At 38.0% G+C, this 14,176-nt stretch overlaps 3 non-coding genes across 3 annotated transcripts; 1 reads left to right on the top strand and 2 right to left on the bottom strand.

Annotated features, from left to right (window-relative positions):
* Window positions 1–1,352: 1,352 nt before the first annotated feature.
* Trnan-guu lies at window positions 1,353–1,426 on the bottom strand. Its single transcript has one exon. It is a non-coding gene; the product is annotated as a tRNA-Asn (tRNA).
* Window positions 1,427–3,713: 2,287 nt separating this feature from the next.
* Window positions 3,714–3,787, bottom strand: Trnan-guu. Its single transcript has one exon. It is a non-coding gene; the product is annotated as a tRNA-Asn (tRNA).
* A 1,016-nt stretch (window positions 3,788–4,803) lies between these two features.
* On the top strand, window positions 4,804–4,877 carry Trnan-guu. The gene has a single exon. It is a non-coding gene; the product is annotated as a tRNA-Asn (tRNA).
* The last annotated feature ends 9,299 nt before the right edge of the window (window positions 4,878–14,176 follow it).

Here is a 14,176-nt window from a genome sequence, read left to right as displayed (position 1 = left end):
AATAGGTTACAAATCGTTATACTGTCCTTACTTATATTTTAATGTAATTATTAGGATTTATGTAAAATAACTTCTCGTGCTTCGCAAAATAGTCATTCTCTAAAGTTAAAATTAATTTTGATAATCGTGTAATAGATGATAGTTTTATATTGAATTATTGTTTATGTGGAATATTGTCTAAAATGTCAATACAAATGACGGGGAAAACATTCTAAGAATAACCAAAAACAATCCCAAGTGGTAATAAAGCCAGTTTTATAGGCTTAAGATGGAAGAGATATGTCGTAATCCTGAGAGATATGCTATTCCTCACACGAGATACTGCACTATCTGGTGAAGATATTCGTTCCCTTAAAAAAAATAAGTGACCCTTGCCAAACTCTAATTATAGAATAATGGTATGATGTGACTCGAGTAGAGAAGAGTTCAGAGTTATGTCAAGGGCATGCTTGGTAGTGCAACCAGTCTGCATATTCTCCCTGTGGTAATTCAACATTTGTAGGGAGCTGCGGATCCGGAATGCCTTATGTATCCAAAGCTAAGCAAATGTAAATTCACAGGGCTTAGCCAATTAGTTTTAGTAGGACTCTTTAAGTTATTCCAGAGACTTCCTTCCTCCTTCCCGCTGCACGCTAATCACTATCGAATGCCATTCACTTTTTCTATACTGATATAACTATTTCTCATGCTTGTTCTGCAGTTAAAACCTTGTACATTTTCTTCCAAAGCCTCAACTGTAATATTTCGAAGTTCGGTGATCCTAACGATTCCATTGGGTTTCCGTCGTAAAACTAAACTCGTGAAACAGTGTGATTCCTACGGTTTTTTGTTGTTGTTTTTGTTGTTGTTTTCTTGTTTTTTTTTTTCGGACATGAGAATATGGATCATAGGATCTTCAAGCTTAGGTCTGCTTATATACACAGCCTTAATAACCCCAGCAAAGTGTAACTAGAAATCAGGAACTTACAGCTACATTTTTAGATTTGCTACACGTTTCTCCATTCTTATACAAGGCAACTAAATGACTAATGTCAATGATGAAATCGGTCCAGTAATGTGAACTAGCATCCAACGAGAGATAATTATTGTCAGGCCTATCCATCTTTGGTCTCCATCATTGCATTATATTACGAATTGACATCTATTGCAATCATATTTACATTCTTAACCAGTACAGAGTCAAACTTATATAGCTAAATACATATATACTAATGTTATAACAGAAATATCTTATTTCCTAGAAAAACAATGGTAACCTCGATTTTACAGTATCCAAATTCTATATGTCAACCCCACCGCCGTACGACATCCTATGTTAACATCATATCAGTGCCTTTATTGACTAAAACTTACGCCCCCGGGTGGGCTCGAACCACCAACCTTTCGGTTAACAGCCGAACGCGCTAACCGATTGTGCCACGGAGGCATTACTTTTTAAAATGTCTTCAGAATTTTGACTCTACAAGATATTAAATTATGGAGTTGACTTACAATGCGGTCTTCAGATTCCTTAGCAAACATATTTGTAATACATATTTCTCTTAGATAGGTCTACACCGTGTATATTGTACATTTTATACAACTATATTTCCCAAACATATATAATGGTTGGATTTGCACACAAAGATAGAATGATCACCTACTTATGTTTCGATGTGTTTTGCTTACCATGATACAGTTGTTCGATTTTTTTTCTTTTTCTTTTTTTTAGAACTTAAGATGTGTCAACGTTAGCTAGACGTTAGACGTTAACGTCTATTAAAATCCGTTTACATTCAAAAATATTAATCAAAATGCATTACAAATAGATTCTTTGCATTACAAATAGATTCTTAACATAGACACTCCAAGTGATTTATGGCATTCCAGACATATGGTATACAAAGGTGTTATCTTCAATCTCATCTAATTAAAAAATATATATTTACAAATCGTTCCATTTAGAATTCCTGATTTACTTTGTTGTAGATCTCATTCCTTGGAGCGTACCCTAACATATCCCATGTATAAAGAAACAGACAGAACCAGCATATAGCGTATGTAAAAAGTTACATGCGTATAAAGGGATGATATATATTTACCAACATATTCAAGTTTTAAGCAATAGCATTCAGGGCCGTCGTAACAGGTAAGCACCCACCTGTTTAGTGTGGCGTGTTTACAGCTACAAGATCCAATAAGAATCCTTAACATCTTCTCCTATGACGAGAATAATGACAAGTAAAATTAAATTAAAGTAAACGTTTTCGCCAGCAGTATTTATTTACTGTATACTGTAACTGGACATGGCTTCAAGGATTAGATTTATCTCGAGTACTATTTAAAAACAACGTGAAATATGACATCCGAAAAGTTCACTAGGCTATCTCTTCGTCCATCATTTCCAAGGCCTATGTTTGTTTCTTTATTATATATATATTGATTTATGAAGACATAACCGATACACTTTTATTTGCCTGACACTTCTTTCTTCAGAATTAGCAACATTTAGAGAAACTGTACAACAGAAACGATGGCATATTATTCATTACAGATATCATTTCGAGGGCCACCAATATCATGTACCTTGATGTTTATTATTTATTAAACATTAAATGATCACACTATTGATAAAGAGTATTTGTAAATCAATTGCTCAGGGCTGCTACACTATACTGTACAATTTCATTCTGATTTTTCATCAAAAGAGGAGTTCCTTGCTCACGAGATCAATTATATGCAGAAAAAAACATGAACCATCCAATATTTACCACATTTTCTCTTAAGTGCATTGTGTGTTTTATATATATAATGTTAAAACTGCGTCTTTGGTTTACAACTGTTTTTTTGTTGTTGCTGTTTTACTCATACGTTATATGTTTTTTTTTTTCCTTTATAAACAGCGATATTGCTATCATTAATTATATATATGTGAAACTATTGTCACTAAGAAATAAGCAAATATGAATTTTCAGTCCCCTAGTCATATACTACTCGCCTTCATGACGATCATAATTTCACTGACTGATAATTCTTGTCACCCCATGGGACCATTTATGACCATCCCGAGGGCAATATTTGGCCTGCGAGCCAAAAGTTTAACACCCTTTCTGCAAAGTAGAAATGACCGCAAGGTGAATGTGAACGCCATGGATACTTCAGCAATCTAGGAACTATAAGCACTATAAATACTTTTTTTTTCATTTATTTCTCCTTTTCATTATTACGAAATATTATCACTGTTACCTCTGATGATTTCTATTATTATCATTGCTATGATTATTATCAATGTTACTTATATATTATAATTATCATCGTTGTCATGTTATCAATAACATTATCATTATCATTATCATAAGCAGTCTAATTTTCATTATCATTAGTATTATCATTATCATCATTATTATCATTATTTATTATTATCATTATAATTATCATTATCATTATGATCATTACCACCGTCATTATTACTACTGAACCATATTTTTAAAGGCATTTTCGTAGTAATAATCAAGTTAACATTGTTTAACTGCCATCAACTTTTAGTGCTTTATAAAGTTATTGCTAATATGTAATAATATTGCTATAAATGCTGTTACCTGAAATTATAAAATTGAAACGATGTAGCCTAGTATAAAGATAATAAACAGTATGTGCTAGATCGTTAGAATTCTGCGGAGAAAGAATTAATCTAATCCTCTGTGCGGAGAAAACACAATGCTGAACAAAACTAGCGCCCCCGGGTGGGCTCGAACCACCAACCTTTCGGTTAACAGCCGAACGCGCTAACCGATTGTGCCACGGAGGCATGTTAATTTAGAACAAATAGGACTTTATATTTGAGTTATTTCAATATATCTCGTTACTTTCTAACCCAATCACGTTACGCCCATGATAAAAATATTTTAGTTCTTGACTAGATAACATTCCTGGTTTTGTAATTCAATTGGGCCAACAGTGAAATGGGAAATTACAGGACTTTCATAAAATATAGGCTATACTATACTGATATAACAAGATGGACTAACAGGATCCTAAATTATCATATTTAATCAGTAATTATCCACGATAAAACTGATAAAGCCCTGGGTACCTAAGGTGTCACAATCATCTAAGTTCTCCTTTAAACGTATTCCTATTTTAGATAATATCATTTGACATTCTACTTAAATTCAGCTATTACATCTATACCTAATGTATAGATACATACATATTTATAAATAAATGCATACATACATGAGTGTGTGTGTGTGTGTGTGTGTGTGTGTGTGTGTGTGTGTGTGTGTGTGTGTGTGTGTGTGTGGTGTGTGTGTGTTGTGTGTGTTCGCGCGCGCGCACATAAATACATATACTTTGTGTGTTTGTGTGTATATATATATATATATATATATATATATATATATAATATATATTATATATATTATATATATATATATACATATATAATATAAATATTACATATATAATATATATATAATGTAACAATACATGTGTTTATATATGTATATATGCACCTATATACATACAGTATATATAAAAGAGAAAAAAAAATTTATATACATATACATATATATAGGCCTACATGCGTAAGAGAGAGAGAGAGAGGTGCCCTTCCTAGTGCATTTACAGGAACACGCGTGTACTCATCACTTCAGACAACCTAACAGACAACTGGTAGTCCCATTCTAGACACATTTTCCTTCTCGATCCCTGTTCACTGATTATCTTCCGCTCACCATTAGAGACGAAAATGAAGCATTAAGGGCAGTGATAGAAAATACCTGAGTTCAACGTTAAAATAGCTCACCCTAAATTCCTTCCCAAGCCTCCGTGGCACAATCGGTTAGCGCGTTCGGCTGTTAACCGAAAGGTTGGTGGTTCGAGCCCACCCGGGGGCGTCTGTTTTGTATATTCATCAAGGAACACAAAAATAAGACAATGAAGTTAGTCACCCGAAAATGGCAATTTCCGTTGCCTCCAGCACAATTAGGATACCGTAAGGATTTGATTTTGAAAAGTATTTAGGTATAAATACCAACACAAATGAAGGAAAAAATAAATCTTGGCGTGCATGGTTCAGTTCAGTTATGACAAATCATTTATAATTACGGGCTGGCAGTCAATTAAACAGTAAACACGTAATCTATAACATCCCATTATATTGATTTATGCAATTGTAATGTCCCATTTAAACAAGACTAAAATTCCACTGAACACTTTATATCAAATATTGCGAATAAGAGTCATTTTATATGTTATGCGCCTATTTCTTTTTTCAATGACGCAAGCTGAATGTAATCGAATCAACAATGTTTATTAAAATGCTTTTATCAATAGTGTTATCCCCAGGAAAATTAATATGAACCTGAATCTTTTAAATTGAATAAAAATCAGGGAAAAAAATCAGCAACAGCGAGCGCCTGTCGGCAGAAACTAACGAAAAGGGAGATTTATCGGAAATCCTAATTCAAACATTGTACGTGGATTTTGGAAAACAATTCCCAAAATCTGAATACAGACAGTGTAAAAGCAAATGACAGACAGAGGTCCAGAGAGGGTAGCAGGCGACTCTCTCTCTCTCTCTCTCTCCTAATGGGAGCCGCTTTGCCGCGGTGCGTGTGTGTGTGGGGGGGGGGGGGGCGTCCCGTATTACTAGGAGACGGAGTCCTGGAGGTTGAGCGATGCTGCACGCTGCACCTTGCAGCTAGCAACACACCTCTATCCTGGATAGACAGGTGGCTTGATCAAGGCCCGGTCAAGTCAATCGGCTGGTCAAATATAGCTAGGGTCAAGCAGGTACTGTTCAGTCGGTAGCGCATAGGTCCCGCGACTGCCATCAGCACTGTAATAGTGACTGCGTATATTTCCTCACTACCCCTGTGGCTGGTGGGAGATTTTGAGCCCCAACTATAGTTTCCCCTCACTGGACTCCATGGTGGGTGGAACCCACATGTCACTCTGGAACCTTTCCAACTTCCAAAGGCCAAGAATGGGAATCATAATGGTTCCTGAGCTCCCTAACCAGGTAAGGAGAAAAGTCCTCCTCAATCCATTAAGGAAATCTTACCTGATAATTATGAAAGTATTTCATATAATAAATACCTAGCAGTGAAGACCATTGATGGTGTATCAATCATGGACCTTGATATTTTTAATTCATCGGAAGATAGTTGAGGTGTGTCAACATGATCCTTGCATCACCCTACAGCGAAATGATAGCCAGATAGTTGAGGTTTCGTCACCAGATGCGAGTGACCATCTGCATGCAATATGCAACATTTTCATGTTTTCCTCTCAAAACACTCAATCAGTGTAAGGGAATTGTCTTTTCCCGAGACCTGATGAGGTACTATGAGGAAAAAGAACTAATGAATTTTAATGTAGTGGCAGTAAAAAGTTTTAAGAAAGTTGGTGGTTTGGGACAGTTGACACCAGCTCTCCTAACTTTTGAAACGTTAATCCCTCCAAAATCAGCTAAGTTGGAATGGTACCACCTCAAGGTAAAGCCATATGTTCCCAACCCTATGCAGTGCTTCTACTGCCAGGGTTATGGGCATGGAGCCAACTCTTGCTTTTTTAAGGAAAATGTACGAGTATGTAAAGTGTGGTACAACAGATCATCAAGGTGATGACAACTGTCCAAGTCCTATATGCTGTTACCACTGCAAAGCAGCTCATGAAGCTTCCTCAAAGCAATATAAAAGGTTAAAATTTGAAAAAGTATTGATAATAATGAGGAAGGAGAAAGTTGGTTTTCCAGAGGCAAAGTGACATGCCTGTGTGCTGTTTGCACAGCCAGGTAAGTTCTTTGCCTCAGTTCTAGCCCATCCTCCTTCCCACCATCCCATCCTCCAATACTTCTTACACTCTACCACTACCTTTAAACCTCAGTCCTCAAAGGCTGAAACTGCCTCTAGTGGAGTTGTTCCACCATAAACGGAGTGGGAGTGAGGGTTCTATTGAGGAGATTCCTCCCAAAGTAAGGTCTTTGGAGCCATCCATCAAGGCTCAAGAGACCTCAACGGTGACAGCTCCAGCCGCCACCACATCCACAGGGGCCTCCGCTGCTAGGCAGAATGCCCCTGAAGCAAAGCCTCAGGTACTCCTAAGTAAACAACCCCTCAAAAGGTACTCCCAAGATGCTGGAAATGAACAGCCTAAAGGTGTCGGGCAGGCCTTAACCACACCTTATGAAGAGTGGTTTGTCAACCTGAAGAACTAGATACGATAATCCAATGGAACTGCCAGGGTATTCATGAAAAATGGGAAGAACTGCAGCTTTATGTAACCCAGTTTGTGTATGCCTACAAGAGATTATGACCAGAGAAAATTGTCTGATTTCCCTGAGAGGATTCTAAGATCAAGCCCGACATGGAACCTATGATATTGGACCTCATGGAGGAGTAGCAGTAATGGTACATCAGGATATTCCCTCCAGGCCATCCACCTGCAGATGACACTGCAGGTGAAGGCTGTGAGAATAGGCTTGACACGACCTTACACTGTTCCATCCATCTACCTTCCTGCACATAATCTCAATACAGATGATTTGGAAGATCTACTTGGCCAGTTGCCTCATCCATTTCTACTCTCGAGAGACTCCAATGGTCATTATTACCTCTGGGGAGACACTTTGTGCAACCCTCAAGGAAGGGCCTTGGAATCCTTGTTCTCAATAGTAGATGTAGTTTTGCTGATAAGTGACACTCCCACATTTCCAAATTCAGAATGGGACATCCTCCAATTTTGACCTGTCAATTGATTCACTTGATTCACAGCTGACTTTCACTTGGCAGGTTATAGAAGACTTACATGAAAACGACCATTTTCCAATACTTTTAGAGGAGATGAACGGTATTCCAGCCAATGGAGTGCAGAGAAGGCGACTTGAACATGCGGACTGAAATCTTTTTAGATGAATTGCAGTATTGACAGGATCTGTGAGTGATTTCCAATGTGTTCAGTGTGTTGATAATCACTTCACGTCATGAATTCACCTTTCAGCAGAAGCATTCATTCCCTAAAGTAGTAGGCAGTACCTTCGGTAACATGGTGGTCTGATGAATGCCAACAAGCTGTCAAAGCAAGAAAAGCTGCATTAAGGCAGTTGAAACGATGCCCCAGCGATTTAACCTTGATCCATTATAAAAAAGATCTGAGCCAAGGCAAGATAAGTGCTAAGGGATTCTAGAAGGACGTCTTGCAGACAGTATGTCTCCTGGATTAACTCTGGGACCCCCTTAGCATGGGTATGAGAAAAGGTGCATAAGATCGCTGGAATATGTCACCACCTGCTCTGAAGATAGGTGGCATAATCCTTCTGGAGCATCTTACACTGCCTGATATTCCGCTCTTCGGGCTGAACAGGAATGACACCCAATGTCATTTTACAGTAGGATTGCAGAACTTCCAAACGCCAGTTTTGCACAAGGAGGTGGACTCTGCTTTGCAGCTCTGCCGAAAGACTGCCCCAGGCAGTCTTACGGCAGATGATATCTCACTTAAATCATATCTCACCTATCGAAGAGCTCCCAAAAGTTCTTGTTGGACCTATTCAACAGGATCTATAGGGAGGGCACAGTGCCATCCACATGGAAAGAGGTTATAATCATTCCTGTCCCTAAACTTGGCAAGGATGTTTCCACACCAGGGAATTACAGACCAATTTCTCTCACCATCTACATCTGCAAGCTGGAGAAAATGGTAAACTTCAGGTTCACATGGCTGCTAGAAAAGGAGAACGTGCTGATTCCATATCAATATGGGTCTAGAAAATTGAGATCGACCACAGATGCACTTGTGAGGATGGAAACTGCTATACAGAATTTGTTTGCACAGTGATGTCACATATTAGCAGACTTCTTTGCCTTGAAAAGGCTTACAATACTATTTGGAAGCATGGCATACTCATGAAGCTGTATGACACTGGTTTAAGAGGAGCATTACCTACCTTCATACAAAGCTTCCTTGTTGACAGGAAGTCTAGAGGTCAGGTGGGAAAGTTTCTTTAACCTGGAAGATCAGCTGGAAGGGGTCCCACAAGGGAGGGTACCAAAGTGTGATCCTGGCTGCCGTTGTTATAAATGACATCGTGAAGGTCGTTCCAAGTGCTGTCCCATGTAATCTGTATGTGGATGACTTTACACTGTATTGCTCAGGGGGGAAACTTACAGGATGTGCAAGGACACATCCATGCAGACTGCAATAAATCAGGTTGTGCAGTGGAAAACATACCACAGATTCAAATTTCCACAAATGAGGAAAGTTCCAACCTTCCCTCTATTTAGGAGCAAACCAACTGCATGTTGTCCAAGAGGTGAAGTACTTGGGTTTAATTTTTGACTCAAGGCTAACATGGGTGACTCACATCAAACTGTTGAAAGTGAAAGCTACAAAAGCGCCTAGTATTTTGCGGGTTCTTTCACATCTATCTTAGGTGCAGACCGCACAATACCTCTGCAGATTTACCGAGCGCTTTTTCGTAGTAAAGTTGGCTGTGGATATGAGACTTCTTCATCTCCAACGCCCACTGTTCTCCAGATGTTGGATTCGGTTCATAATGAAGTTCTCAGAATCTGTACAGGGGTATTCAGGTCTTCACCTGTGGAGTCCCTGTATGCTGAGAGTGGAGAACCACCTCTTTCATTACATTGGGACTACATGAACATGATTTACTACACGAGACTACAAAGGATTCCTGGATCTCCTACCTCCTGATTAATTTTCAACCCTCTTGAGGATAGCCGATCCTATGGTAGGAGAATGAGGAATCTTGTGGAAGCTCTTAATTAAAATTTCACTAAGGTTCTGGCTGTTGGAACTCCCCAATTCCTCTCTTGGATTAATCAAGTCGAGCTAGATTTGGTCGGAATTGGGAAAGGGGAAAGATTCGAAGCAGAAGTCAGAAAGATTTCTTCAACACTCTTCTAAGTACCAAGGATCAGATCCAATATCCATAGATGGTTCGAAATCTGAAAACTGTGTGGGCTTGGCAGAGTGAGCAGTCTCTCTAGCAGCCTCAAGACTGCATTTGGCAGTCTTTCTCTAGCAGCCTCGATCTTCACTGCAGAGTTACATGCCATCCTTGCAGTAATCAAGATGACTAGAGATATTGCCAATCATTCTGTTGTAATATATTGTGACTCTCATAGTGCCTTGCAAGCAATCAAGAGCTTAAACTCATCACATCCAGTGGAGAGGGAGGTTCAAGATTGGCTTGCACTGATGTCAGCACGTAAAAAGATAACTCTGTGTTGGGTGCCAGCGCATTCTGGTATCAGTGGGAATCAGCGAGCTGACCGGAAGGCCGATTTAGCTGCCGCTCACCTGTGATGCTTGTTTTCCTCTCCCACACATCTAGAGGCATACCTCTAGAAACAAACTGCAAGAGATTATATATACCCTTGGCAGTTGGGTGACTAGCATCCATCCCAACCGACACGTAGAGTTGTATCAGCAAGATTAAGAATCGGGCACACAAGACTGACTCATGGGCCGATGATGGCTAAAAGTGAAGGACTTTGTGAGGGATGCCAGGAGCCATTAACGGTCGCACATGACTAATGTTTTCAATATAATATATTATGATATGTTATGCAAATTATACATTTAGGCATAATATTTATGCTTATTTTCATATATATTGTTATATACAATCCTCCTGACCAGCCTCGAGGTCACATCGTGTATGACGGAGGCATGCATTATTCCACCTTTCAATTTATTGTTATTTTAAAACATTTATTGATGTATTTAACGTTTTAAATATTTTAACATTTCATTCTAAAGGTCTTCGCCGCTAATGACCTCAGCTTTTGATGCAGCATATAATTTTAAATAATCAATCAATCAATCAATCTCTCTCTCTCTCTCCTCCTCTCTCCGGCTTCTCTCTTCCCTTCTCATCTTCTTCTCTTCTCTCTCTCTCTCTCTCTCTCTCTCTTCTTTTCTCTTCTCGATATTTCGCCTATGTAATACATGCAATTACACAGTGCAAAAGCAAATGACAGGCAAAGGTCCAGCGGGGGCAGCAAGCGACTCGTGTCATTGCCTTTGTCTCTCTCTTTCTCTCTTTCACTCTTTCCCTCTTTCTCTATTTCTCGTGCAGTGCGAAATACGTGACTGCGGAAAATGAAATGACTCGGTGAAATGACTATTGGTGATGTGACTGTATTAGTGCTGTTAATCTAGCTTTAAGATTGACTTGTAAAGCGGAAGGTGAGTGACGGGGGTGAATGTGTAGGCCATCATTTATAATAACAAATAATGAGTGAAATTATTCCCTGCATTTATCTCTCCATTATTTCTCTCAGTGGCTCGGAGTTTCCTTTCTCAATAAACGAGAATAAAACTAAAAGAAAGTAATATTACAATCATTAAAATAAAATGACAAGTAATAATATTAATATCACACTAATAATAATATGGAAAAATAATACATATAATAATTTCATGAAACAAACGTAATTGCTCATGAAATAAACACAATATCTCGAGCTAAAGAGTGATAAATATATTCCGTAATAATGGATTGCATATGAAATAACTAATTCCTCGAGTAAAAGTGAATATATAGATTCCATAATTAAATACTTAGAATATAAAGAATTTCTTGAGTAAATTGTGACGCTCTATTATTCTATCTTTCTCTCTAGATACTCGTCTTTCTATAAATACATGCACATACACACACATACACGTGAGTGTCCGCACGAGGGAATTAGCATACCCTTTGCCTGATATTACGACCTCGGTATAAGTTTTGAATAATCTAAAAGTTTTCCAACAAAGTGTGATGCGCGTATCGTCTAGAAGTAATTTAAACAAAAATAAGCAGCCTAAATATAATTATAGCGCCAACAATGTACTGGCACCTATCCTCTATACCCTAACCTAACCATCGGGGTAGGTTATATGGTAGAGGGGTCCTTTTTAAAGTATATCTTTTATATACATGTTGTATTTGGTGGGGGATGATGTGTGTGCGTGTATGTATGTAACACATACGACATAAGAAAAAAATCAGTAATGAAGTCTTCTACAATTACTATTGTTATATTTTTCTCAGTTTTTGTTATACTATATAATGCTTCCGGTTCGGATAATAGTTTGCTTGCTTAATATCAGCGTATGAACATCCTCAGCGATGTTGCTAATGTTAAACATAACGGCCAAGCAAAAGGACACCAAAGCTGGCTCAAACTAGCTCCCTCTCTTCTTATGCAGTAAAATAACATGCAGTAATTTCATGCAACGGAAAATGCACTTACATAAGAATATTGTCCCGCAGTTTGTGTTCCTTGTCTTGAGAACCAGATGCAACAATCCCATTCTGGTTCGAGATACTAATGAATAAAGTTTTAATGATGAATAAACCAAGGTGTATCTAAAACAACATATGTATTCCAAAACCGATGTGATTACTGACTTCGTGTTCATTTTTCTTCTCCTTCCTCTCCTTCTCTTCTTTCTCCTTCACTGTTCGTAAAGTTTCTACCTGATAATAATTTTGTAGTTGTATGACCTGTATTAAAATAAAATAATTCAAATAAGTAATTTATTGCTTTTAAAATTACCCTATTGTTTCCCTTGGATTACACCATGCAACGTTTCGTGCTATGGTTTGGAATGCATGAAGCCCAGCATAAAATATCTCTTGAAGGTAAAACACAAACCCTTTTTCTTCTGTTGCCTTGCTTAATATTTTGCGCAAGGTCAAAATATCTAAATTATCTTTCTGAACAAATCTGTCCCTCCGTACCTAAGTTTCAACCCATATGACGATGACGATGGCGATCATCATCATCATTATCATCATCATCATTATATGTTGTATAACCATTCTGCACTATGAGTAATGTCAGTACATTTTAGTAATGGTGCGTTACCTGCAACTGCTTTATTTAAAATCCTCTGCGCAGATTTCTTGTTGGTATTATTTACTGAACTTACATTACATAATCACTTCACATATATTATAATCGCTTTTGTTTTTCATATTTTCACTGATCACTGACAGAAAAAAATCACATTTCTGCCGAAAAAGACTCAAGACAACTGAATAAATTCACACATTTTAATCGCTTTTATTCTTCACTAAACAATAACAACACTTCACGTTTTCACTAAACAGTAACAGAACTTATCATTAACATTAACATTATCACTTCTTTTAACGGTAGGTTCATGTCTGAGCCGCCGTGGTCACAGCATGATACTTAATTGTAGCTTTATTCCAATGTTGTGATGCTCATTGGAATAGTATTGTTTTAGGGTCCCCTTATCCTTTCCACGGAGAGTGCCGGTGGTACCTTTTTAGTAATATTCTCTATTTATCCGGGCTTGGGACCAGCACTTGACTTGGGCTGGCTTGGCCACCCAGTGGCTAGGTAGGCAATCAAGGTGAAGTTCCTTGCCCAAGGGAACAACGCGGCGGTCGGTGACTCGAACATTATCACTTACCAATAATTAAATATTGCAGAATAATAAAAAATAAATGAACGGATTCGACCCACATCCGACCACTTTCACGACAAAATATTAAATATTGTATTTGTTTTAAATCATACTCTTTTATACATATAAACAGAAATTTCACACAAAAAAGTTGATTTAGTGTTCTTAAAGGTGTATAGCTAGTACTGGCCTTACATTACGATCAGCTGATCAATCATAATACAAAAGCAAGGTAATTTTGAAATAAACTCTGATGGAAGCGAGTTCATATATGAGTTCTAAGGTATTGGTCTAGATATTAGTTAATGAAGAATGTCAATGAAAAAAATGCATATGAAATATCAGCATAATCATTTGTTTACATGTGTAATGGAGTCTGACCGCAGCAGCGGAATTTAATGCCAACGTGCATTCGTTGTCCTTGAGAATGCATCGTATATTTACATTATGTACATGAGGATGTATACATACATGCGCGCGTTCGAGTGTGTGTGTGTGTGTGTGTGTGTGTGTGTGTGTGTGTGTGTGTGTGTGTGTGTGTGTGTGTGTGTGTGTGTGTGCATGCGTGCGTGCGTGCGTGCGTGCGCATGTGTGTGTAATATATATGTATATGTATGTATATACATATATGATATTGAAGCACCAACGCCCGCAGGCACCCGCACGCACACATATAACAGGATACTGATTTACAAATACAATATAAATTTGTTGCTCATAGTATGTATATATAATATATATG

Source organism: Penaeus monodon, chromosome 14 (assembly GCF_015228065.2).
Source record: "Penaeus monodon isolate SGIC_2016 chromosome 14, NSTDA_Pmon_1, whole genome shotgun sequence".
Taxonomy (NCBI): domain Eukaryota; kingdom Metazoa; phylum Arthropoda; class Malacostraca; order Decapoda; family Penaeidae; genus Penaeus; species Penaeus monodon.
This window is presented reverse-complemented; position numbering and strand designations above follow the sequence as displayed.